Source organism: Hyperolius riggenbachi, chromosome 3, assembly GCF_040937935.1.
Source record: "Hyperolius riggenbachi isolate aHypRig1 chromosome 3, aHypRig1.pri, whole genome shotgun sequence".
In the NCBI taxonomy this organism is placed as follows: domain Eukaryota; kingdom Metazoa; phylum Chordata; class Amphibia; order Anura; family Hyperoliidae; genus Hyperolius; species Hyperolius riggenbachi.
The window spans coordinates 163933479-163960717 of record NC_090648.1 but is presented as its reverse complement, the minus strand read 5'-3'; positions in this window follow the sequence as shown (position 1 = coordinate 163960717).

Below are 27239 nucleotides of genomic sequence, written 5' to 3'. Positions count from 1 at the left end.
CGCTTTTCCCCAAATCGTGAGCATTGAACAGCCATTTCAAGCTTGATGCATCATGACTACCAGAGCACATGATGCAGCAATAAGCTGTCTTTGGGCAAGGCCTTTCTCTTACTGTGAGTTCCACATTCATGTGAATGTGAAGCTGAACACAGCCAAGCTAAAACTAACATGGCACTGAACCAGCTGGCTTTAAGATTATACATAAGTCATGTAATTTAGGAATCGGATATGTTAATTCCTGAGCCAAGTGGTTTTACTACAAAAAATACATACAGTACTTGGGGCTTCCTCCAGCCCCCTTCAGGCTGATCGGTCCCTTGCCATCCTCCCAGGACGCCTGGATGCATCGCAAGGTGGTCCGGTAATTCCTCCATGGGGTGGGGGGAATTGCGCATGCGCATCCCGGCCACCCCCCAGCGCGCTCCCATGGCTGGAAGCGTTCTGTGCCTACTTGGTACTACTGTACAGGTGCAGAACACTCCCAGCCACAGGAATGCGAAGGTGAAGCGTGTGCGGCCAGACTGCCGACTGGATACAACCTAGCGGAGGATCCAGGTGGCACAGGAGCGGTCACCTAGCGGAGGATCCAGGTGGCACAGGAGGACAAAGAGGGACTGATCAGCCTGAAGTGGGCTGGAGGAAGCCCCAGGTATGTATCATTTTTTTAGCGTATCAGGTACAAACTAAGTGACAGGTATATGGAAGCTGTCATATTTATATCCTATTATACAATACCAGTTGCCTGGCAGCCCTGTTCATTTATTAAGCTACAGTAGTGTCTGAATCACACAACAAACAAGCATGCAGCTAATCTTGTTGATCTGCTGCATGCTTGTTCAGGGACTATGGCTAAAAGTATCAGCGGCAGAGGAACAGCAAGATAGCCAGGCAACTGGTTTTGTTTAAAAGGAAATAAATATGGCAGCCTCCGTATAGCTTTCACTTCAGCTGTCCTTTAAAACTGTGCATTATGATGGACACACAATGGTGCATTTCCAGCATATGTATGGATGTGCCAGGTCATTTGCTGGTCTGTCACATGACTGTTGCAGCCAATCACACTGGTTGCCTTGAGCATCCATTGCCGCAAACCTCTTGGGTTTCCCCATCACTGATTGGGTCACTACAGTCGGGGAACAGCCCTCGAATACTTATGGGAGCCAGTAGAAGCATGCTGGGGCTCCCCTATGAATTGAAGCAAACCAATAGGAATACTCTCTCCCCAGTGAGGATTCTCATTGGCACACCAGTCACCACTCAGTTGGACTCTGCTGCTTCATCAGACTGAAGCAATGGATGCGATGGCAATAGACATGTGTGACTGAATCCTATGATTAGCATAGGATCCATCAACGTGTCTGTTGATCTGCTGCCTTCTGATCTGATAAATGACCATTTTTACTGACTGCATGGACTCAGTCTAATGCTGGGATTACACGGTACGTTTTTTGCTAAGAATCGTTCTGATAGATGCCTTTGATGATAAAATTCCAACATGTCCGATGTTCCACTCGATTCATTCCCGCTCGATTTCTTATAGAAGTCAATGGAAAAAAGATAAGAAAAACGAGTGGATGATAAGAGAATCGAGCAGAAAATTGAATGGCTAATAGATCGCGTGCCGAATCTACCGTGTAATCCCAGCATAAAGGACGGTTTTCTTGGGGATGACTATTAGGATATAGAGAGAAAAAAGTTTCTAATGTTTGGGGAAGTTAAGTTGTTGGTGGGGGTGGGGGACTGCTAAAGCATGGAGAGATGTAGTAAATAACACTAAATGACCCCTAAAGTGAGAGGGATATGGAGGCTGACATATTTATATACCGGTTACCTGGCTGTTCTAGGGATTTTTCTGGCATAAGTAGTGTCCTAATCACGCACCCAAAACAAGCATTTGGCTAATCCAGTCAGACTTCAGTCAGAAACACTGGATCGGCACGCTTGTTCAGGGTCTAAAGGCTCGTACACACGCTCGTACGGATCGCTCAGAAACAGCCTTATCAGTCTGCAGACAGACTGTACACACGCTGGACTGTCGCTGGAACTCCCGCCCAGCGGGAGGGTCCGACAGACCCGTCGTTCCATAATATCAAGCGTGTGTACAAGCCTTACGAAGCAGAGGATAAGCAGGACAACCAGCAAAGGGCATTGTTTAAAAGAACATAAATATGTCAGCCTCTGTATCCCTCTCACTTTAGGTGCCCTTTAAAGGGAACCTAAACTGAGAGGGATATGGATGTTTCCTGTTAAACAATACCAGTTGCTTGGCAGGCCTGCTGATCTCTTACGGTGCAGTAGTGGCTGAATCACACACCTGAAACAAGCATGCAGCTAATCCAGTCTGACTTCAGTCAGAGCACCTGATCTATATGCTTGTTGAGGGGCTGTTGCTAAAAGTATTAGAGACACAGAATCAGCAGGAGAGTCAGGCAACTGGTATTATTTTAGAAGGATAAACCCTCATCTTTCTAAGTGTAGGTTCCATTTAAAGGGTGGTTCTGTGGGGGATGACTGTTAGGACCTGGAGAGAAAATAGTTTTGAATGTTTGGGAAGTTGGTAGAGATGTCGCGAACCTCCGATTTTCGGTTCGCGAACCGGGTTCGCGAACTTCCGCGGAAGGTTCGGTTCGCGGAAAAGTTCGCGAACCGCAATAGACTTCAATGGGGAGGCGAATTTTGAAAAATAGAAAAAATTATGCTGGCCACAAAAGTGATGGAAAAGATGTTTCAAGGGGTCTAACACCTGGAGGGGGGCATGGCGAAGTGGGATACATGCCAAAAGTCCCGGGGAAAAATCTGGATGTGACGCAAAGCAGCGTTTTAAGGGCAGAAATCACATTGAATGCTAAATTGCAGGCCTAACGTGCTTTCAAACATCTTGCATGTGTTTACATCAATCAGGGAGTGTAATTAGAGTACTGCTTCACACTGACACACCAAACTCACTGTCACCGCGGGGAATAAAGGTTGGATTCTGGCCCGAAGTGGGAGCCTGCTGAGACCCATGCTGTAGCTGCCCTGACCGTGCTTTGCAGACCAGGCATCTGTGGTCAGATGGACCCTTGAGCCAGCGGAAGACAAACCAAGTCAAAAGCATTTGCCAAGAATGTTTTACGGAGGGCAAGTTTTTTTTGCCCTTTTTTAAATTTTTTTGAAAATGATAGATGGTTGTATTTTTAAATTGTTTGAAAGTTTAGATGGTTGTATTTTTAAATTGTTTGAAAGTTTAGATGGTTGTATTTTTAAATTGTTTAAAAGTGTATCCATTCTTCCTCCCCCCAGCCACGAACAATACCATGGGAACGTGGAGCAGCAGTAGCCCCCTGTGACGGCTGCCGCGGTTGTTCTCCGCGGCTTGTCTTTTGAGGGGTGCTGCTTTTCCTCAGGTGTTCTTGCCATAGCTGTTTGTGCCTTCTCTCCAGGTGCCTTCGTAAAACACTTGTCCCTACGTGACAGTTGGCCTTTCCACGGCTCAATTTTTGCTGGCAGAGACAACAGATGGCTTTGCTCCGATCTGAGACACACACGTGAAAAAATTTCCAAACCGCTGAACCCCCCTGGGGTGATGGCGCTACGGTGGCATCAGCAGCTGACATTGAAGGGCATGTTGGCTGGCTGGCCATAGCTGGTGATACATGGCGCCGGACACTGCCCCCAGCTGTTTCTGAGGATGAGCTCCCTCTGCATCTATCATGGAGTCGTCTCCTCCTACTCCTCTCTGACTCCTCCTCTGAACTGTCCCCCTGGTCATCTCCTCTACCGGGAACATATGTGGTATCCGTATAATCGTCATCATAATCCTCCTGGCCAGCTGCGCTTTCCTCAGACACCTCTTTAAGTGCACCAACTTCAGGTGGTCCACCATCATCCCCATCCACACACGTTACGTCCATACTATCGCCACCTAACTCAGACGTATGAGGCGCCTTCTTGTTGTTGTTGCAGTAGTGGCTGGGAATCAGTGATTTCACCACCACCACCAAATAACTCCTGCGAAGTGTCAAATGCAGCGGATGTGGTGCTTGTTGTAGCGCTGGTGGCTGCGGGAGATGAGGTGTTCTGTGTTAAATACTCAAGCACCTCCTCACGATTTTGGGAAGTGATGGCACGTGCCTTCTTCTGAGCACTGTATTTTGGGGCAGGTCCGCACGAAATCACAGCAACACCACCTCGCACAGCCACAGACCTGCCGGTGCCTGGTGGCCTTCCTCTGGGTCTGCCTCTACCTCTTCCTCTACCTGGTTTGTCCATTTTGTCCATCTCGGGGGTATGCTAGCTATATGCAGTGAGGTGGGTTCTCACTCAACACAACAGGTAGTTAGATGCAGTGAGCTGGGTTCACTGAACATAACAGGTAGTTAGATGCAGTGAGCTGGGTTCACTGAACAGTAAAGGTACTTAAGATGCAGTGAGGTGGGTTCTCACTCAACACAACAGGTAGTTAGATGCAGTGAGGTGGCCAGGTGGGTTCTCACTCAACACAACAGGTAGTTAGATGCAGTGAGCTGGGTTCACTGAACAGTAAAGGTACTTAAGATGCAGTGAGGTGGGTTCTCACTCAACACAACAGGTAGTTAGATGCAGTGAGCTGGGTTCACTGAACAGTAAAGGTACTTAAGATGCAGTGAGGTGGGTTCTCACTCAACACAACAGGTAGTTAGATGCAGTGAGCTGGGTTCACTGAACAGTAAAGGTACTTAAGATGCAGTGAGGTGGGTTCTCACTTAACACAACAGGTAGTTAGATGCAGTGAGGTGGCCAGGTGGGTTCTCACTCAACACAACAGGTAGTTAGATGCAGTGAGCTGGGTTCACTCAACACAACGCTAGGTATATGCAGTGATGAGGTGGGTTAGGTAAACACAACAGGTACTGGGTAGTTAGATGCAGTGAGCTGGGTTCACTGAACAGTAAAGGTACTTAAGATGCAGTGAGGTGGGTTCTCACTCAACACAACAGGTAGTTAGATGCAGTGAGGTGGCCAGGTGGGTTCTCACTCAACACAACAGGTAGTTAGATGCAGTGAGCTGGGTTCACTCAACACAACGCTAGGTATATGCAGTGATGAGGTGGGTTAGGTAAACACAACAGGTACTGGGTAGTTAGATGCAGTGAGCTGGGTTCACTGAACAGTAAAGGTACTTAAGATGCAGTGAGGTGGGTTCTCACTCAACACAACAGGTAGTTAGTTATATGCAGTGAGCTGGGTTCACTCAACACAACGCTAGGTATATGCAGTGATGAGGTGGGTTAAGTAAACACAACAGGTACTGGGTAGTTAGATGCAGTGAGCTGGGTTCACTCAACACAAAGCTAGGTATATGCAGTGATGAGGTGGGTTAAGTAAACACAACAGGTACTAGGGTATATGCAGTACTGGGTAGTAGACAGTGCAGCTCCCTGTCACACACACAGGTAGTCACTGAATGTGCTGGGCTGCTGGCAGTGGCACACACAATATCAATTAGCAAGGCTGTGCATGCAACAAAAGTGTCAGTTTGACACACAGAAAAAAAAATGTACAGAATGAGCTCTGAAAAGAGCTGTTGCTGGGTGCTTTAAAAGCAATAATAATCAGTCAGGAGCAAACAAAGCAGCCTAGAACCTAACTAATCTGTCCCTAGGAGAAAAAGTCTGCAGCAGCTGTCCCTTTCCTCTCTCTAGCAGGCACACGAGTGAGGCTAATGGCCACCGGACCCTGACTTATATAAGGGGGGGGTGGGGCTCCAAGGCTTAGTGTAGCCTGAATGGCTACAATGTGCCTGCTGACTGTGATGCAGAGGGTCAAAGTTGACCCTCATAGTGCATTATGGGGCGAATCGAACTTCCGCAAAAGTTCGCCTGGTGCAGGTGAACGCGAACCCCTTAAGTTCGCCTGGAACCGTTCGCCGGCGAACCGTTCGCTACATCTCTAGTTGTTGGTGGGGGACTGCAATGAGACAGGTCTTCTCGCCGCATACCGGCAATAGCTGCACACCAAAATATGCCACCAGAGGACAGGCTAAATCAGTAGGGTAATATATTTGTTATATTACCCTATGGTGCCTAGCTCAGGGAGTGCCATCTCTTGGCTTCTCCCCGCACCCAGCTGCAACAATAGGTCTGCAGACTGCAATGGCATAGAGGGACTCCTTTCAGTCTAATAGACTCCTTTCAGTCTAATAGACTCCTTTCGGCAACAATGTAGGTGGCACTATTATGACATTTAGGGCTTGGTTCAGACTTGAACCAGCAGCCTGGCATCTTGGTCAATTGACTTTTCTGTCTGTGAGCAAATATAGAAATTTCTTAAGGGTTCATATACTTTCTAGCTACACTTTCCATTCATACGCATTGCGGGTCAGTAAGGATCCCTGGTCTCTTCATCCAGACATTTATGACCAGTACTTAAAGGAATACTATCAATACCCAAGTGTTCTAAAATGACAATGTACAAATAATGTCTAAGTAGCTGTGTAAACATTTTCCTACTTTTCATGTTAAATATCAGAGGCAAAAGCTGTAATTTATTGAGGGTAGGATTTAGCTATATTGGGACAAATCAATTGCAGAAGGGTGTCTGCTTCAATGCACAGCCAGAGTTGCATATCAGACTACAGAAAGCAAATATCAAACATATCAAACTCTGAAAGCAAAAACAGTATGAAAAGCTGTGACAATTAGTTACATTTCTTCTGCTCTCTTTAGACACTTCAGTCAGAAACAAAGGACACAGAAGCTGCAGCTGTTGGGAGCTTTCTCTCTGTCACACACAGAGTTACACATAGAGTTAACTGATCAAGTGTGAGGGGAATTTCCCCTCTCCTCATGGCTCAGTCAGCCGTCAGTTTTGGCGTCAGTAAAGTTTGAAAGTATTTTCATACAGTAAACAAAGAGGTTGCTACTAAAATGTATACACCAGTACTTAGCAGCACTTCCCAAACAATTCCTGTGCCAATTGAAAAAAATATATGAATCGATAGTATTCCTTTAAGTACATACATTAACACTTAAATTCCTACTTCACTAAGTTTTTTAATTGGTTTCTCTGTTAAGTGTATATGTTTGCTGGATTTAAAGCTTGCTGTGTTTGTAGAAAAAAAATAACCGACTCATGCAGCTTTGTCGAATATCTTTATTTTCTGGGAGTTACCAGCTTCAATATATATGGGATTAGACCACAAATCAGTAAAAAATGTCAGAAACTCAATCTTGGTGGTCAATGTAATTAACTTTTACATCAAAATGGCCCACTGTCGCCAACGAAACTGATCTAAATTGTGGTGGATTATGGTAACCAGAGACCCTCATGTATCCAATGTAATAAATATATTAAACAGTAGACCAATTTTCTGGGCTAAACATGTTGACGCATACATGATCCAGTAATCCCTCAGTAAATTTCCTTTCAACCATTCTCTTGTGTGTGAATAAAAAAGAGAGACGGTATTATGGGATCAATATGCACAGCTTAATATTGCAAGGTAATGACTGCTGTACTGTCAAACAGCTACGTGTTATGTATCTATGCTGACTAAACTGTATATTTCCTTATGGCAAAGGGTTAGCTATGTTTGGTTTCCTAGCAATCATTCACCTACAACCTATTTCATTGTGCTATATTCCTGAAAGTAAAGCAACAATATAGCTTCTGCTATTTAATGTTTAGTAATTCACTTACATGAAAAGAATAATAGCCTTTGGCACTTGTCAGCTTTCTTCTCTTCAGAAATATATTGCCATCATCAGAAATAATGTCAACAAAGGCATTGCTGAGCACCCCCAGCTAGCAGACGCAATTATGAATGGCTAGACCCTTGGGGGACGTCACACAGCACGGACAGCCACCACACTGACTAGAAAGCTTAAACCTATTGTAAGGCTCATTCACAATACAGTTCTGAAAAAGCAGGTGTAAAAAATGCATGCATGTTTGTGTCTGTTTTCCACATTATTCTGTGCACCTTAGCATATGTTTTTTCCATACAAAAATAAATATATGTGTATATAAAAATGTATACACTGACACAAACAACTGCACAATGCGCACAGTTATGTGTGATGTCCATAGATATCTGCTGGTCAGGGGTGCTGCTAAGGTTTTTATGGCCCCAACCGGCACATCATTTGTGGCCCTCGCCCCACTCATTACAGGTCCCTTCTCTAGTTATAATAGGAAACCAAAGTCGCCCCCCCCCCAGAATAGGTAGCCCAGGTATCCTCCCAGTATAGGTACCATCCCCCATATAAGTAGCCAAGGTGTCCCCCCTATAGGGCATTTGTGTCAGTAGGGGTATGCAGTGCCCTTCTTGCTCCCCATCCCACACCTGCAGATCAGCAGCGACCTCAAAAGAGGAGAGCAGTGCATAGTAACAGTGCGGCACACTTTAAATGCAGAAAAGGAGCAATTACCTCACGTACGCACCTGAAGTGTACGCAGGGGCGGCCGTACAAGCTACATACAGGGCAAACTGGTAGTATGGAAGGCCCCTGCTGTAGGTGGCTGCTGGGTTTGCCTGGGCCTAGCTGCAACCCTGCTGTTGGTGTGTGTTTGCAGATAGGGGTGTGTGTTTTCAGATAAAATAGTAATTTTATGGACTTGCATATGTTCCTACAGGAGTACTGTACATCTAAAAAGGAGGTACTGATTTGGGGAAGCCAAAGATGGTTTCCCTAGCTCCAGCTATACTTATGCCTCAGCTATAACTAGCACCAGAATTATGCAGTTTTATTGTAATTTTGGCTGATATAGCACTGATACAGCCGTAATTCACATTATGGCCTATAGCGGCGCTCAAATAGTAGGTTCCACGCAGCTTTAAGATTACCTATCTTATACATACAGATCCATACAGGTTCAACAATGTCCATGTGTGGTGGGCTACAACATAAGGCATCACACGTCGAAACTGGACAAAATGGCGCAGGGAGATATGGGCACAGCATGTGCTGCCATAGGCATAATGGGGATTACAGCTATAGCGGTGCTCAGACAGTAATTTGAGTGCTGTGACAAAATGGATCCTCAATTTCTTCAAAAACAGCGTCATTTGGCTGCCAGCAATAGCTGCAATAGTAGGTCAGCTAGCCTTGTGGTGGCTATTGGGGCGTTCTAAAAAATGTATGTCCCTTACATAAATGAGTAAGTTTAGGTATACTAACACTATTCTTTAGATAAAAGTCACTGCTATTACTGATGTGTTTATACACTATTTCTTTTGAAAAAAGTATTGATTTAGGGTTATTTTAAGCATGACCAGGGCTACATTTATCAATAGGCACAGTAGGCAAATGCTTAGAAAAAAATTGATGCTAAAGAAGCCCCACCTCCTTTCCACTGCCTACTTCTATATGTCTGCTTTATCAGAATTATTATGAGGAAGTATAAAATACTACATTGTGCATCATTTCCTGTTCCTGTAACTACTGATGTGATATGGAGCACATGTAATGGCTTTTCTAATGTACCAGTTTTCTTTTAAAATTGATGTCCTCTGAGGAGATTATGTGGAGCAGCCTAAAGTGTATTCAGGGTATTCAGATGTATTATGAGTGTGTCTTACAGAAGGTGTGCTTGCTAAGTCAACTGTGGATTAAGTAATGATTTACACATTCATTTATGGATATTAGTGCTCGCAACCCAAATTCATCATATTCCAGTGTGTCTTTTAAGTAACACCTAGGGACTATATCCATCATCTCCATAGCATGCAGTCATGAAAGGTTTTACAATCCAAATGGGACAATAGCTACGTAGCTATCACCATCACCTTTCTGCACTGGTTTTTCAGATTTGAATACCAGCCAGTAGAGCAGGGGTCCCCAAATGTTTTGGGTCGAGGGCCGGGTGAACATACTTCAGACTGCTGGGGGGGCGGAGTATGCATAAAATGATGTCTGCGGGCCAGACAGTGAAGCATACCCAGGCGACAACCTGAAGTCCAATTGGACAGCAGTGTCTCCTGATGAGGAATTTGATTGGAAACCAGCAAAATTACTGCTTTCTGGCTTCCACGTGGAAGGCTGGTGCCAGCACTGCTATTCTATATGTGGACCGACAATATTTAAAGATGTAGTTGATTGCATCTATAAGTAATACATTTTGTGTGTGGGGGGCCGGTTAAAAAGCCTCAGGGTCCGCATTCAGCCCACGGGCCTTAGTTTGAGGACCACTGCAGTAGAGTGTCTGTAAAGTCACAGAGGTTGTATATCATCCCTGTGTTTGAATGGGTTCCCTTGGGGTGGTCTAGTTTCCTCCAACATCACAAAGACATCCTGGCAGTTCAACTGTCCAAATACTGTGATAGAAACATATTATAAAAAAAAATGTAGTATGATAACATGCAAGAATGTAATACTAAGGGCCTGATTCACAAAGTGGTGATAACTCAGTTATCACGTCTAAAAGACTTTAGGCGTGATAACCTTTGCACCGCTGAGTTAGCACCGATTTGTGCTCTTTATTGCGCGCAAAGTGCCGCGCGCAAAGTTTTACGCCCGCAATCACGTAATTCCACGCGCAGCGCCCATAGGGTTTAATGGGCGCATCGTGCTCACTGCACCGCGCGGCGCGCGATTGCACGCGAGAATTTCGCGTGAGTTTTATTTTATCACGCCTAAACTGAGTTCAGGCGTGATAAAGGGCTTTTCACAGGTGTGCAAACACTTTGCACCGCTTTGTGAATCAGGCCCGAATTCCCCGCTTACACTTAATCAGTTGGTACACGTTTTTTTATCTTCTCCATAGCAGTGCATTGTGAAAAAGATTTCAGTTAAAAACCGTTAAGTGTGAACTGTGCCATAGGAAAACATGGACATTACTAAATTAGTTTTCCTTTCAGTTATAATTGAGAGCAACTGATTAAGTGTAAACAGGGCCTAAGGCATCAATTCATCAAGCATTACCGCAGTTCACATTCAGTAATGCTAAAAACAGCTGATTTTACCGAGCACTTAAGAAAGTGTCAATTCCTCAAGGCTGTTACCGCATGAAAAGCTGCAATTATCAAGCCGTGAGGTAAATTACCAACTTGTGCTGTAAATACCTCAACAAATGTCAGTAAATGTTAAATGATCTAGGTTACAGCATGCAGCAAAACAGAGTTCAAAGTTCGATTACCGTCAGTTCTGTGTCAGTATCAGTGCGGGGCTCACAGAACTCACAGAAGCAGAGACTATTACCTATGACTGACAGGAGCAAAAGCCAATAGAAACATCCCGTTTCCTGAAAATCACGATGATGCATTTTGACAGAACCCGCAGGCTTCTGCGGTGGGTCTAACTTTCCCACCCCCCAGGCAGCCAGCAAAAAGATCATGGAACAGAAGAGGCTTCCCCTGCCTCCCTTCGGCAGTTCAACCTCTTAGGTTTCTGTTTGAAGATGTGGAGGAGCTAGTGGGCAAATCATCTAAACATGGCAAGTGTAAAGTCTCCTGGACGTTCATGTAAGCTGTGGCAATTAAATAAAATGTTAAGAAAGACTAATGGACAAAGTGAGCAGAGGCAGTATAACTCACAGTATAACAAAAAATGTACATCTAAAGGGATGTCGGGATGCCTCTTACTATTGTAATGCCATCTCTTCACACACTCTTCTGCTGTTACCAACAATGGACTTCGGTAAATTACCGAACTTCTGCCGCACCTGTGAAAATATTGATGAATTAGCACACAAAAGTCTAAAATATCGAATGCGTTTTTTTTCCTGACTTGTTTTTGTTTATCAAACAGCCTTGATGAATTGACACCTAATAAATTAGGATTCTACTCTAACCTTCATTATATACCCATATGCAATTAACTTTTTCAACTGAGTTATCTCCTAGGAGATAATTTTCATCTTCTCTTACAACTAACTTTTCAGCATGATACAATTGGAAAAGTACCCCAAATTTAGTGAAAAAGTACTATCAAATTTATTTTGAGTATTTTCTTGCTTGGTCTCTTATAAGGCATTTCATGACAAGGTGTGAAAATATCACCCAGGAGAAAACTCAGGAGAAAAAGTGAATTGCATATGGACCATAGGGCCTGATCCAGTTATTTTTTTATCCTAGGAGATAATATTGATTATTCTGTTTAAAATAACTTTTGCACTCTGCAATTGAAAAGTTACAAAAAGTGACTGTCAATATTAAGCCGAGTATTTTCTTGCTTGCTGGTGGCTTAAAAGGCATTTTATTTATAATGTGAAAATATTACTTAGGTGAAAACGTAGGAGAAAAAGTGAATTGGATCAGGCCCATAGTCTTTTATACTTGAAGGGCACATATGATAGATCTGTCTCAGTGTTATTGCATTAGCACATCTGTTAGAAGGAAGAGGCAAGACAGCAATTTGTTTTAGCGGTTTTATAAAAGACCACCAACTGCTCAGATGAAGGATAATATCCCATAAAGGCCCTAATGGCTGATGTCAGAATACTAGAAGCAGTGTCTCATATGGGGTCGTAGCATAACCCCATTATTGAGCATACTATTATTATGGATCCTGCTGCAGGTCATATCAGTTTGCACTTCCATTACAGTGGATTACTCTCGAATGCTAATGCTATTTATATACACAGTGCAGATTATAATGCTCTCAAAGGAGCAAAAGCATCAAATTGTTTATTAACCTTAAATCATTCTTTAGGCAAAACTGAAAAATACAGAGACCATCATTCAGTACTGATTGGAGCAAGGTCACCGGGGTGAAAAGGTTGAGAAAGCACTGAGTTCTACTAGGATTACATTATATCCGTACAAGGCTTAAATAGGCTGTAATCTCTGAAAGCTGAGGCCACCTGAGCTGATCCATTCAAAGTAGTTAGTTATTCGAAAGCATGAAAGAGAATTCCCATTGTGATACAATTCCTGAGAATTCTATAAAACTAGCACACCGGATATATAGCAAACATGGGAAACAACAGGAAAAGTACATATAAGTTAAGGCACTGAATGGGATTTGTGGCAGGAAAGAGGGGGCGGCACGTGGGACCACTCTACTGCTGGCCTGCAGACCACCGTGCTCTTTCCTCAAAGTCCCATCAGACTGCCTTGGCTTCCCTAGCACAGTCTAATTTTGTCTTTTATAGGTGAACTAATAAAGCAACATAAAAAAATGAAATACTCTTGCGGAATGTAACAGCAAAAGGATTTGTTACAGAAAAAGAGAAAATTATGTGTTCCATTATTCAATCTTTTAGTTTGTTGTGTTCATTTTATCAGTTCAGTGTTCATCTCGGTGGCCTCTGGTTACGTTGTTCAATGTGTCTGCAAAATAGATGATGGCCAGGAAAGCGCACATCTCTTGAATAAAGATCTGAATACAATATTGAAATGTTGGGATTCATATTCACATTGGCACAGGGCAGACCAGTGTTTGTTTATTTGCAGAATGCATGAAAGAAGGAACTGTATTATGGGGTGTGCTAAAGATGCAGCGGTTCAGGATAAGTTGCAACCAATCTTATGTATAGTCTTGGGGCGTACACAGATTAAAGTCAGATGAGGTGGCTGATAATGACCGCCTCAGACAATAGTGTGTGAACAGTGGCCCGACTGCTGTATGGAAAGCGATCCCCTAGGTGGATACATTTGGTTAATCAACAGCCAATACCTTTGTTGGCGCTGCTCACTCTGCCCACTGTGTGACGTCCTTTTAATGCCACTCCATTGGCCTTCCACTCACCACATCGCAACAGAACGCATTGTCAGCTGTACAGCTCCCTCTGCATTTGTACAGCCTCGGCCCAGCAATGTCACCCGAGGGATAGGGATCCAATCCCCATCAGGCAACATCATGATTGTGTAAGGGCCTTTAGAGGACATTTATTATCTAGAGAGCAAGAGAGTATCCCTCAAGAGACAGTTTGAGGCTAGCCTACGGGTTATTGATGGATTTTGCTGATATGGAGAGGGGACAAAGTGTGATGCACAACGGAACAGCTTTGAGCATGCGTTAGTAGGGGAACAATGGGTTTGGCCTGCTCTCAGCTATGACAATCCAGAATGCTGGATCTTCACAACACATAATGGCTGATATACACATATTAGATTCTTGGCAGGGATAGCCTCTGACCACCCACACTAGGTGAAAACCATCTGAGACTTAACAGCTTAAAGGTTCCACAATGCAGAAATCCAGCTTTTTCTCAGAGTGTGGGTTAGGGTAAGGTTTGTCTATAGTGTTAAGAATAGTTTCTAGTTAAGCACAGAGTTAGAAACATGCACACTTAAAAGGAAAAGGTCGACATTAGGATTATGGCCAGACCACAAATAGCAAGGAGTTAAAAGTACACCTGAACTGAGAGGGATATGGAGGCTGACCTATCGATTTCCTTTTAAATAATGCAGATTGCCTGGCTGTCCTGCTAAACCTCTGTTTCTAATACTCTTAAACGTAGAACCTGAACAAGCAGGCAGATCAGGTGTTTCTTACCAGGGACGTTGCTAGGATCCTAAGAGATCCGGGGCACGTTTGGGCACACCAGCCAAAAAAATGGGTGTGGCCATGCACCCGAATGTGGGTGTGTTTATGGGCGGAGCCAAATTCACACGAACTTCACATCGGTCTAAGTAGGCTTGCCAGCAAAATGTTGGATTTAGCCCTCCTCACCCATGCTGACTGGTCTGGCTTTCTGCTGGGAGGGCTGGTCTGCCATCAAGTTGTCTGGCACCCCCCCCCCCCTCACATAGCATTCCCCGACCTGCCATTAAGGCACCGCAGCTCCTTGCATGACCCCATAAAGGCATCACAGTACACTTTATAGAGAATTTATGTGTGCATCAAACCAAGTAACACCTGACAAATCTGGCTTTGCAAATTTGGCCTAATTGGCTATTCACGAGACATAGCTCATGCAAATATGCATTTGCGCATCGCTTGCCAAAGTTTGCAGGGTTAAAACCAATACCGCAAAGCGGTTGCCCTGCGGGAATGAGTTCATGCTACATTAGCACTATCCAGGAGCGCCACAGGGAGGCTTCCCAATGCCCCCATACAACCGGGGTGCCGCGGGGCCCCAAGCGTTCTCACTGCCTGGAAACCATGGCGGCATCCTGGAAGGAGAGGCTGGGAGGTGCAGGCGACCCCCCTCCCCCAAGCATGGCCAGTGCCGGGAAGAGCCGCCCGCACCTGCCTCCCAAAATTTAAAAACAGGCACTTACCTTAACGTCCATTGCTTTCTGCTACATGAGCGCAACTTGGGAGCGAACACATTAGAAAGGAACCAGGCGCAGACAGACTGCTCCAGGGCTCTCACCTCCTAGAACAAGCCATCCACCACCTGCTTCCAAAGGGGGATAGAAATGAAACACTACACTTTATAGAGAATTTATGTGTGGATCAAACCAAGTAACACCTGACAAATCTGGCTTGGCGAATTTGGCCTAATTGGCTATTCATGAGACATAGCTCATGCAAATATGCATTTGCTTTCGCTTGCCAAAGTTTGCAGGATTAAAACCAATACCGCAAAGCGGTTGCCCTGCGGGAATTAGTTCATGCTACATTAGCACTATCCAGGAGCTCCACGGGGAGGCTTCCCAATGCCCCCATACAACCGGGGTGCCACAGGGCCTCAAGCGTTCTCACTGCCTGGAAACCACAGCGGCATCCTGGAGGGAGAGGCTGGGAGGTGCAGGTGACCCCCCCAAGCATGGCCAGCGCCGGAAAGAGCCGCTCGCACCTGCCTCCCAAAATTTTAAAACAGGCACTTACCTTAACATCCATTGCGTTCTGCTACATGAGCACGACTTGGGAGCGAACACATTAGAAAGAAGTGTAGCATGCGCCACTCCAAGCAGGGCAACCGCTTTGCGGTATTGGTTTTAACCCTGCAAACTTTGGCAAGCGAAAGCAAATGCATATTTGCATATTTGCATTTGTCAGGTGTTACTTGGTTTGATGCACACATAAATCCTCTATAAAGTGTAAAGCATCACATTACCCAGCATGGCACCAAAGCACCCAGCATGCCCCCCCCCCCCCTCCACACCAATTGATGCACCAAAGCTCTCAGCCTCCCAACTCCCTGACTCTGCCTGGGGGACATCGGGGGCACCCAAAAATAGATCCATGGCATGTGACACTGATCTTTTGGGCTAGCAATGCCCATGTTTCTTACTGAGGTCTGACTGGTTTACCTGCATGCTTGTTTAAGGGGTGTGATTCAGACACTACTGAAGACAAAACGATCCACAGGACTACCAGGCAACTTGTATTGTTTAAAATAAAATAAATATGGCAAAAACCATAATTCAAGTGTACTTTAGTGTAGTGATAGGTGAGGTAAAATCACTGTTTCAGCACCTTTGCAGTGTGTATTTGAAGAACATATAGGGTTGCCAGGTGTCCGGTTTTACACCGGACAGTCCGGTTTTTGTGCGCTGTGTCCGGTGCAAAAAGGCATGCTAAACCGGACAATTAAGTTGTCCGGTTTAGAGCCCCCCCCCCCGCAGCGCAGGAGGAGAACAGCGCAGCAGAGAGAGAGCTGGGAGCAGCGGTGGAGAAGGGGGGCAATCTCCCCCCCTTCCCTCACCTTAGGGTGCTCTCTCTCCCCCGCTGTCTCCTCCAGGATGATGTGCAGGCTGGCGAGTGGCTGCAGGCGGAACTTACCTCTGTGTCGCTCCAGCGCCGGAAGTTCGGGTCCCGCAGCCGCTGAGATTCGACTCAAAAAAGATCCGGATCAAAGATCCGAATCATTCATGAGCCGGACAACACTAATCAGTCTGAATAGTGTTGTCCGGCTCATGAATGATTCGAATCTTTGATCCGGATCTTTTTTGAGTCGAATCTCAGCGGCTGCGGGACCCGAACTTCCGGTGCCTGCGACACAGAGGTAAGTTCCGCCCGCAGCCACCCGCCAGCCTGCACATCATATTGGAGGAGACAGCGGAGGAGAGAGAGCACCCTAAGGTGAGGGAAGGGGGGGGAGATTGCCCCCCTTCTCCACCGCTGCTCCCAGCTCTCTCTCTGCTGCACTGTTCTCCTCCTGCGGGGGGGGGGGGGGGAGGCACCTGGCTACCTAACCTATTCTGGGCACATATAGCCCCTGGCTACCTATTCCGGGCACATATACCCCCTGGCTACCTATTCTGGGCACATATAGCCCCTGGCTACCTATTCTGGGCACATATACCCCCTGGCTACCTATTCCGGGCACATATAGCCCCTGGCTACCTATTCCGGGCACATATAGCCCCTGGCTACCTATTCTGGGCACATATAGCCCCTGGCTACCTATTCTGGGCACATATAGCCCCTGGCTACCTATTTTGGGCACATATAGCTCCTGGCTACCTATTCTGGGCACATATACCCCCTGGCTACCTATTCTGGGCACATATACCCCCTGGCTACATATACTGGGACATATATACCCCTGCCTACGTATACTGGGACATTTACACCCCTGCCTACATATACTGGGACATATATACCCCCTGGCTACATATACTGGGCACATATATCCCTGGCTACATATACTGGGAACACTGGCTGTTTGTCATTATGTGCATTTAGTGGTGAAAAGCTGTCTCTTTTGTGCATTTACTGGTGAAAAGCTGTCTCTTATTATGTGCATTTACTGGTGAAAAGCTGTGTCTTATTATGTGCATTTACTGGTGAAAAGCTGTCTCTTGTGCATTTACTGGGGAAAAGCTGTCTCTTATTATGTGCATTTACTGGCGAAAAGGTGTCTCTTATAATGTGCATTTACTGGTGAAAAGCTGTCTCTTATGTGCAGTTACTGGTGAAAAACTGTCTCTTATGTGCACTGGACCAGTACTACTGGTGAGGACAGTTAGTGACATGGCTATGTACTCTGTAATGTGCTGCAGAAGATGTCAGTGCGATATAAATACTATAAATTTTTTTTAAAAAAAAGCCCATTGCTTAGCCCCACTCTACATAAAAGTGCGCTTCTGACTCCGCCCCTAACTCCACCCCCTGTCCGGTTTTCTCCATCAGCCGACCTGGCAACCCTAAGAACATAGGCTCTCTAAAAATCTGTGGTGAATTTGAAAAATATCACCACGCTCTGAGAAACAGCACTCTGAAGCTGAAATGATATTTTATCAGAGCTGTAGAAATTGTCGCTTTCAACTGCGTGTCATTATTCCCTTTCCAGAGGTTTTCGTACATGACCTAATCCATTTCAATGTCTTTCGACAGGTCAAAGTGATAAAATTATTTCCTTGCTGAAGTGTGTTTCATGGTTTCTCAGGCATCTCTCTGTGACCCGCAGACATGCACAAACATGCTTTCACGTGCACACACACATACTGAAAAAAAAAAGATAGGTAGGTAAGTTATTGCAGCAAATCTTACCTCACAATAATGAAGTCAGATCACCTAAGAAAGGTTTTCCATTTTCCAGTGTTTGCTAAGGTGTATTGCTAACACTGAGGTTGGGAAAGGAAATGCTGAAGCAGAACTATGAATCAAAATCAGATGAAATTGGCCTAGTAAGATTGCAGTTACAAGGAATTTTACTTCGAGGTTTGTCTTCGATCACAAATAAAATAAGAATAAAGCATAAGGATGATTAAAACTACTTAACTTAAAGAGAAGCTGTCAGCCATACTATCACAGGAAAAAACAAACAAATATATAAGTAGATAAATACTTGCTCTACTTACTTAACATATGTATTGCACTGTCCACGTTATGATTCCTGTGAATTTTATAAAGGAAAAGTAGAGAATCCTATTCTAGACAGTTTCCATATTTACTGTGGCTATTTTGAAGCCAGTCGTGATGTAATATCCGCCCTTAAGGTCCGTACACACGCCGGACTGTCGCTGGAACGCCCACCCAGCGGGAGGTGACGACGGACCCGTCGTTGCCTCCAGTCCGGCGTGTCTACGGACCTTTAGTCTCCTCTGCCTGATTTGCCCGCTCTTTACTATAGAAAGTGCATTGTTTCAGCCTGAGAAATTTTGGCCAATCAGAGAGGAACAGAGGTGTGGGAGGGGAAAACAGGAGGGAAAGAGGCTTCAGCCAATCAGGCTGCATTAGTTAAGTCTGAGGAGAAGTAGAGAAGCAAAAAAAGACAACCCAGCATGCCCTGCAACTTCTCTTTTGTGTACCAAATTTTCTGTGTACCACATAAGAGTCATGTAAACTGGGGAATGATAATTTATCAAGAAGAAAAATAATAGTGATTGTAACTTTTGGATTGCCTGATCAGCATCCTTATTACTTGTTTACTAGATAAAAATAAAGAATTGATTTTTGATTTTATGCCCGACAGTTACACTTTAACACATACTGTTCATTAATCATTATATCATAAGTTCATTTTTGCTTTAGGTTTGCATTAAAGCTAATGGGAACCCTTATTTAAATAAAAAAAAATTCAGATACTCACCTAAGGAGAGGGAAGGCTCGGTCCTAATGAGCCTTCCCTCTCCTCTCCCGGTGCCCCCGATGCTGCGCTGGCTCCTCCGTTCACATCCCCCGCTGAGGGGACTTCGGAGGTCTTCGGGAGCCGAGTCTTCCCGAAGACAGGCGGCTCCACACTGCGTATGCACAAGTGCGTCATAGAGGGCGCGTGTACATGCGCAATGTAGAGCGGCCCGTCTTCAGGAGCACTCGGGCTCCCGAAGCATTTCCGAAGCCTCCCTTCATCCGGGAGAAAGCTGTATTTGACCGAAACAGTCGAATACCGCTACGGGGGAGCCAGGACAATAGCGGGGACCGGGAGAGGAGAGGGGATGCTCTACGGGACCCAGAGCCTCCCTCTCCTTAGCTGAGTATCTAACATTTTTTATTAATGCGGGTTCCCATTCACTTTAAGGCATCAGTTCCTCTGTGTCTGTTTTGAAGTGTTGTCTATCCTCTTGCACCCTCTACTGCAGGTGTTACTCACAACTGCAATTATATGACTGCTACTTCACTAATCATCAATCCCGACCTAATATTATAGAGGTGAGAACTGTAGGTTTGCTGCCACCAATTAGCAGATACTTTTAAATCCTGTTCTATGTTTCATCCATAATACATCGTCTCCACTGCTTGGATGCATTCTCCAGGTAGACCTGTACAGGTCGATTACAGCCTGATCCAGCAAGTGTTTGATTACTGCCTAACTGCAATTTGCAAATTGATCAATTAGTAGTGATCAATATACTTTGCTTCAATCTATCTTGATAAGATCTCAGCAAAAATCTGACTGAAGCCTTGCACACACACTAGATGGAATTTGGCAGAGGCAATAGATAACAGCTACCTATGCCAAGAATCTACTTATGTACAGCCAATGCTCCATAAATCCTAAGCCAGCAATCAGTCCGGCATCTTGATTCGGCCAAGCGCTGGTCAAGAGCATTTTTCAGCGCTAGTCTACTTTAGGGGACCCAGTGGGAACCCCCATATTCTAGCACCGCACACTCACCTTACAAATGAATTCTAACTGGGTAAAAATGACATTAGCTTGAAGATGGCAAATTAACGAAAAATGTAACACGAAGTAAGAAAAAACCCTGGCCTGATACATACCAAGAGTTGCCTCCTTGTCAGCCATCTTGCCACATCGTTCTGAGCCGTTCTTGTCTTCTGATTGGTTCCTTTGTGCCTGAGTTATAAATAAAAAAAAAAACTTGCACCAGCAGTCCATCTAGTGGTGGAAAAGTATATAACAGTAAAGGATATAACATTCAATGATGATGATAATAATTAATATTGATAATAATAATTTTAGGGTGTTTTATATTTATGTATTTTTATTATTTTACTAACTTGCTTTACTGGAACCATTGTCCCCTTGTCCGCTTGCTTTGCTCGCAACGCTGTGGGCTTGTTCATCACTTTGCTGAGACAACTTTTTATGTGAACTCTATGTCAACTTGGATAGTGGAACACACTACATTCGCTAGGCTTTGGGGTAGAAATTTGGCAACCCACGAGCAGGCGAGGGCCCTGGCGTGCAGTCTCCACTATTCCTTGCTTCCTGGCGTGCAATCACCACGAAACAAGGAGGTAGCCCACAACCAAGCAATTGAAGCAAGCGGACAAGGAGACAATGATTCCAGTAAGGCAAGCTAATTAAATAATGAAAATACTTAAATTAAAAAAAAAACAGTTAAAATTAGTAATAATTGTATGTGATATCCTTTACTGGTATATATTTTCCATCACTAGGTGGAGTGTTGGTGCAAGTTCTTTTTTTTTTTTTTTTTTTTTTACTCAGGAACAAAGGAACCAATCATGAGGCAGGAATTGCAAAGAATAATGAGGCAAGATAGCCGGCGAGGAGGGGAATCTGCCGTTCCGACAGTTCATTATTAGTAAGTATTGGATTCTCTTTTACTTTTTGTTACGTTTTAGTAAATTTGTTAGCTGCTAGCTGATGTCATTTTAATTTAATTACATGGAGCCAGAGCTGCGCAATTCATTTCTAAAGTGAGTGCGCGGTGCTAATCCACGGGGACTCCCACTGGGTCCCCTAAAGTAGACTTGTGCCCCAGGGATCCAGTTTTGTTTTCAGTCTGGCGAAGAAACAAATGAAGCCTTAACGTGTTATTCACTACAGTACAAAGGAATGTAGACTTCAATCCTGCACCACTCCTTCCCATGCCCAGTAGACATACATTTATTGACACACTGTCAATTTCCAACTTGTTTAATGTAAGTAGATTGGTATGGTATGGTGGGGCAGGATTTATCAAAGTGCTCCAATCTACTGAAAGAATGGATCAATGACCATTAGGGATAATTACTAAGATGCTGATAATTCCACATTAATGTACATTTTATGCTAATTTTATGCCGCTTGAAAAAGGATGGATTCAATGCGGCAACAGCTAATCCACCATCCCTAATTTTCAGCTTTAGTAATTCAAGTTATTTTAGGAGATCGTCAATCAGATGGTAATAATCCCAACTTGCATTTAGTGCAAATTGTATGCAACTGGGAGTGGGCCAATTAAAATCTACAGGAAGTACATTATACATTGGCCAAATTCAAAATTGCAAACAATCTGCATGCACGCTAAAATTATTAGCATCTTATTGACCACTCCTAATTATTATTTCTAAATGCAATGTGCATCTATATTACCTTAAAATAAACCTAGATGAAAGGGGGGGGGGGGGATTATACATACCTGGGGCTGCCTCCATCCCCCTCCAGGCTTATCGCTCCCTTGCCGGCCTCCTCTGCCTCCTGCTTCTTCTGCAATTGGACCTGCAATGTCCTTGCAGCAGCCGGCCCCAGAAAGTCCCGGCCGTGCATATGCCACCATTGTGCACCTGTGTAGAATAGGGAGCGCAATGGGTGAGTGTGTGCAGCTCTTACTGGTCCTGACTATAGGACTTTTTGGGCCAAATGTAGAAGGACCAAGAGGCGAAGGAGGAGGTTTGAACCCAGGACTCAGAGGCACAGCCACAGCTGGACATGTTGTACTCGTGTGTGAAAAGTTAAAAGAAAAAGTTGCTGTATCTTTTCTCATCTTCTATCTACAACATTTCCCCACAGATTTTGTTGAAAACATAAATATAGCTGACTTTCCTGCTTTGGCATGAGAACTGTAATTAGTCGCTGAGAATTTACTTCTTCCCTTGTCATGGCATGTCTGGCAGATCTACAAGCTGACCAGCCATCTAACAACTAACTGCAACCTATCAACTACCAATCAATGCTGGGAACCCTTCCCGGGAGATTTTCTGCTAATATAGTGCAGTAATGCTAAAATGATAATGCCATCAGGATATTAACTGCTTTTTATGATTCCACAAGCTATATATTCCTAATGGTTTTAAAGGGAACCTAATCAAAAGCCAGAGCCAGAACTTTAACTTTTAAAAAATCCTTAAAGATGAATTCCACTTAAATTATTACATTTCATGAAATGTGAATGGGTGCTGCGCAATACTTTTGTCATTACAAAAGTGAAATTAAAATGATATCACATTTTCAATCTGTAGCCATGTAACGCTTTCTGAAAATGACAGTAAAGTGAGCTTGCATTTCAATGCAATCCTGACAGTAGTATGTTGTATTGTGTTTTAAATATTGTTGCCATGACACTGTTCAGAAACGCCTGCCTCTCTGCAAGAATAATTCAGGCTTTGTCCGCATTGCGTTCCTTCCGCGTGTCCGTCAGCGTTGGCCGGTTTTTGAATCTTTTTTTTTCGATTTCTATGCATTGGACGGTTTTGTTAAGCGCTTTTCTAAGCGCTTTTGCATTGCATTGCCAGTCAGGAAGTTAACTCATTGATCCGGAAAAGAATAAATACAATGTATTTATTCTTAAAAACGCGAAACGCAATCGCTGCATTTTGTGAGCGTTTTGCATTTACCTATGCCTTCCATTGAGGCGGAATCGCATGAAAAATGGCCCAAGCACCGCTTATGTGAGCAGATCGGAAACAAATCGCTCAGATGTGAACTCTCGTAGGGAATCAATGCACAAGCGGTTTCAGGGTGATTTTGAAAATCTACAGTGCTTAAAAATTGTCAAAAACGCCCCTAGTGTGAACAAGCGCTAAAGGACCACTCCAGCGAAAAAAGTAAGAGTTAAGGTCTGTCAGAACTGACAGTTTTTTGGTAGTCCATCTCCTTATGGTGTATTCTCAGGGTTGTCTTTGTTTTCATGACTGAGCATTCCCTTAACGGGAGTTGCTCAGTCTAACTGACAAAATACTGCCGTTCAGGAAATGTTTTTAAAAATGAAGAAAATCCTGAGAATCTCTGCTCTTCTATCGGTAAATTTCTGCTAGGTTGTGTACAACATCACCCCCTTAACCTTTTCGGGACCGCCTCTATGAGATCCTACGCCGCACTTGTGGCTGTTCTAGCCTGATGCAGTTTCCGCTCCCGACGCGATCATACGCACCCGGAGGGGGAGATTAAGCTGTCATATGACAGCCAACATCTCCCCCGAGTGATCAGCAGCCATCGCGTATGGCTGCTGATCACGTGATCACTACGATCGCCGTCGGATCGTAGTGATCAGTTTGACAGCTGCGGCGGCAGGGGGGGGGGAAAGAAGAGGATCCACTCACCTCCCTGCCGTTCCTGCGACGATCGGCGCCCCCCTCCGCTCTGGCCGGCATCTCCTCTCCGTCTGACGTCAGCGCCGGGTCCCGGCTTGATGACGTCATCAAGCTGCGACCCGGAACTGATCGTCAGATAGAACGGAGATGCCGGCCGGAGAAGAGGGTCCCGTGCGGCTCATCGCTGGAGCCTGGAAGGTAAGTGAAGGCTGCGGGCAGAAGGGGGGGCACCTGCCACCATGGGGGGGACACAAATCGGGCAGCCACAGACGGGATCCGGCCACCTGACCCCCCCCAAACGCGCGCACCCCCTTCCCACGCAAAATGCCTGGTCCTTAAGGGGGAGGTAGGTTGCCGGTCCCAAAAAGGTTAAAGAGACTTTTCAATCTAAAATAAACATTGTATGTATTCTCTTCTCATAGTGTTTGACTTTCCTGGGACTTCTGCCAGCCCCTTGCAACCTTCCTGTCCTGTGCTGGTCCTCCACGATCCTCCGTTCTACTTTCGGTACTGTCGTACCATCAACTTGTAAGTCAACGGCAAGCCACGCGTATCTTTCCCACCCGCAATAGTGTCCTGCGCTAACAGCACAAGATGCTATTACAGAGACAGATACAGGTGGCCCGGGGCGCAGATGCCGAGTCAAACAAACCCAAAGTAGCTGGTGGCGGGAAAACGGATGCTGGTGGAGGACCGGTGCGGGACAGGAAGGCTGCAAGGGGTTGGCAAAAGCCCCAGGTAAGAGAAACACATTGTTTTTGTTTTTTTATTTTTATTTCAGTTCCGCTTTAAATGTTATAATTACTTGCCAGGTCACTTTTCTTCCAACTCACTCCCCAAGCCCTGTGACCACCTGCTTCTGGCGAGTAGCCCCATCCCCACGTAGAAGAGCGCTGTGGCACTCTCTGTATCTGAGACAGATAGTGCCTTGAAGCACCACAGTATTTCTCTGAAAGGGGGTGGGGCTTTGCACCAGAAGCCTGTGGACACCAGGCTTGGGGAGAAAAAAAAACTGTAAGCGATTACAACTTTTTATGAAATGAGAACGCATACAATGTTTTTTTAGACTGAATAGTCTCTTTAACCTCCCTGGCGGTATAGTTATTTCCAGATTTTAGGGTCTAAAAGCGGTGCCATTTTTTTACACACTTTTAGACCCTAAAAGTAGGGAAAGAAATCATACCACAGTGAGATCTGTGGCAGCCCTGCACTTAATCACCTCCCTGGGATCCTGCAATTCTCCCTCCATCCTCCAAGTGGCACTGTACCCTTATAGCGAGATCGCCCTCTGTCATTATGATGACAAATGGCAATGTCCCTCAAGGGATCCAGAGCCTCCGAGGTCCAGAGGAAGAATGGCTGCCAGCGTCTGGATCCTGGGGGAGGGGAGTTGAAATGCCTGCTGCACTGCATGGGCTACCTATACCTCCTAGTGGCTACCCCCAGTCTGACTCGGGATTACCGCTCCTGGCTTCTTTTTTCCACCCTGAGCCTGACTCAAGGTTACCGCCAAGGAAGTTAATAATCAATCCCAATCAGGACGCAGCAGGGAAAGGAGAGCATACAGCTGATGTTATAGCTGAGCAGTGTGTGGTAATCACCGAAGAGTGGAGGAGGAATGATGGGACAGGATACTAGTGAGATACAGGTGGGGTAAGTATTAAAACAATATACTTATTCGTCCTTGTTCATTGTTCGTCATTTACTAAACGTTGATTAATTTTTATCTAGGAACACTGAACAATCACTGTTTCTTATGTGCACATAAAATTAAATTAAGCTATAATAATATTTCTCATTAACCTTTAAAATATATGGAATTTCAACAGAAAATATTGATTTTTTTTCCTCAGCAATAGAGGCATTTCCCTTTAACGCTAATTTTAACTTTGTGCCTGTTGCCTGTTGAGCTTATTCAAATTAATAACTAAAAAAAGCTCTAGAAAACAGCTTGCTATAAGCAGGAATTCTAATCCTCAGCACAAATATGTTTCCACCGCCATGAAATGTGCACCAAGCAATCGATAATTTGTCAACTTTAGCCTATATCATATATTCAGCACTTATTAAGATATAGATTTCCTCTATAATTCTTTTTCTCGCTGTCATTTTATTTTCAAGTCATAAGCTTTACGGAACAGTTTGAAAAGCATTGGTAGACCACTTTAGCTTATGAATGATGGCAGCTGGGAGCAGCATGAAGAGAGGACTAATAATTGTGCTAAATTGATGTATGGTAAATGGTTGCACCAGGACTTGAGTTACATCTTTCAATATTCTTGTATGCTGTATATTCCCCTTCCTTCCTTAGAATGATGTCATTTAGGATCTGGGAATATAGGAAAGGGTTGTCATGTGACACAGGCTGGTAAAGGGAGGGAAAGAGATATATAGGCACCGACATCAAATAGGAGTGTAAGGACTAATGGACCTTGTTTGCAATAAACTTAGGTGACAGGATACATCATGCATGCCATAGCATGAAATTAAACTTTCTGAAGGACATCATTTTTAAACCTCCGCTGCCGACACCTTATTGTTTTATAGATTCGGTGACAGAAAACGCAGGTTACCATGTAAGCACCTACATTTCTGACAGCTACATAGTCCTTTTTTATGTCTTACATCGACTTCACACTGCATAACAGGAATAGGATATATGTATTAAATAGGGATGGGACAAATGCACAATTTCTTTGAATCCGAACACGAATATGAATCTAAAAAGGTTCTCGAATTTCTCGAACCTTTCAAATCATGACTCTAGCGAATCCTGCACAAAAGAATTGTGCAATCGTGGTATAGTTGCCCGCAATATAGGTACCCAGACATAGGTGCCCACAGTATAGGTAGCTAGGTAAAGGTGCCTTCAGTATAGCTAGCTAAGTATAGATGCATTCAGTATAGCTAGCTAGGTATGGGTGACTTCGGTATAGCTAGCAAGATATGGGTGCCTTCAGTATAGCTAGCTAGGTATAAGTGCCATATAGGTAGCAAGGTGTGAGAGATCGCGGAAAAGCCGCCGCGTGTGCTACTGAGCAGGTGGCTGATTCCGCGTCCAGCGCGGCGGTTTGCACGTGGAAGCGTGTGTCTAGTGGCAGGGCGGAACGCGGAAAAGCCGCCGCATGCAACAACAGTCAGGCGGCTGGTTCCGCGTCCAGCGCGGCGGTTTGCACGCGGCAGCATGTGTCTGGTGTGGCTGGGTCTGTTAGTGCACACAGGCTTAGGAATACACGCATGCGCGCTGAGAGGCAGAATTCTTATACTAGGCAGGGAGAG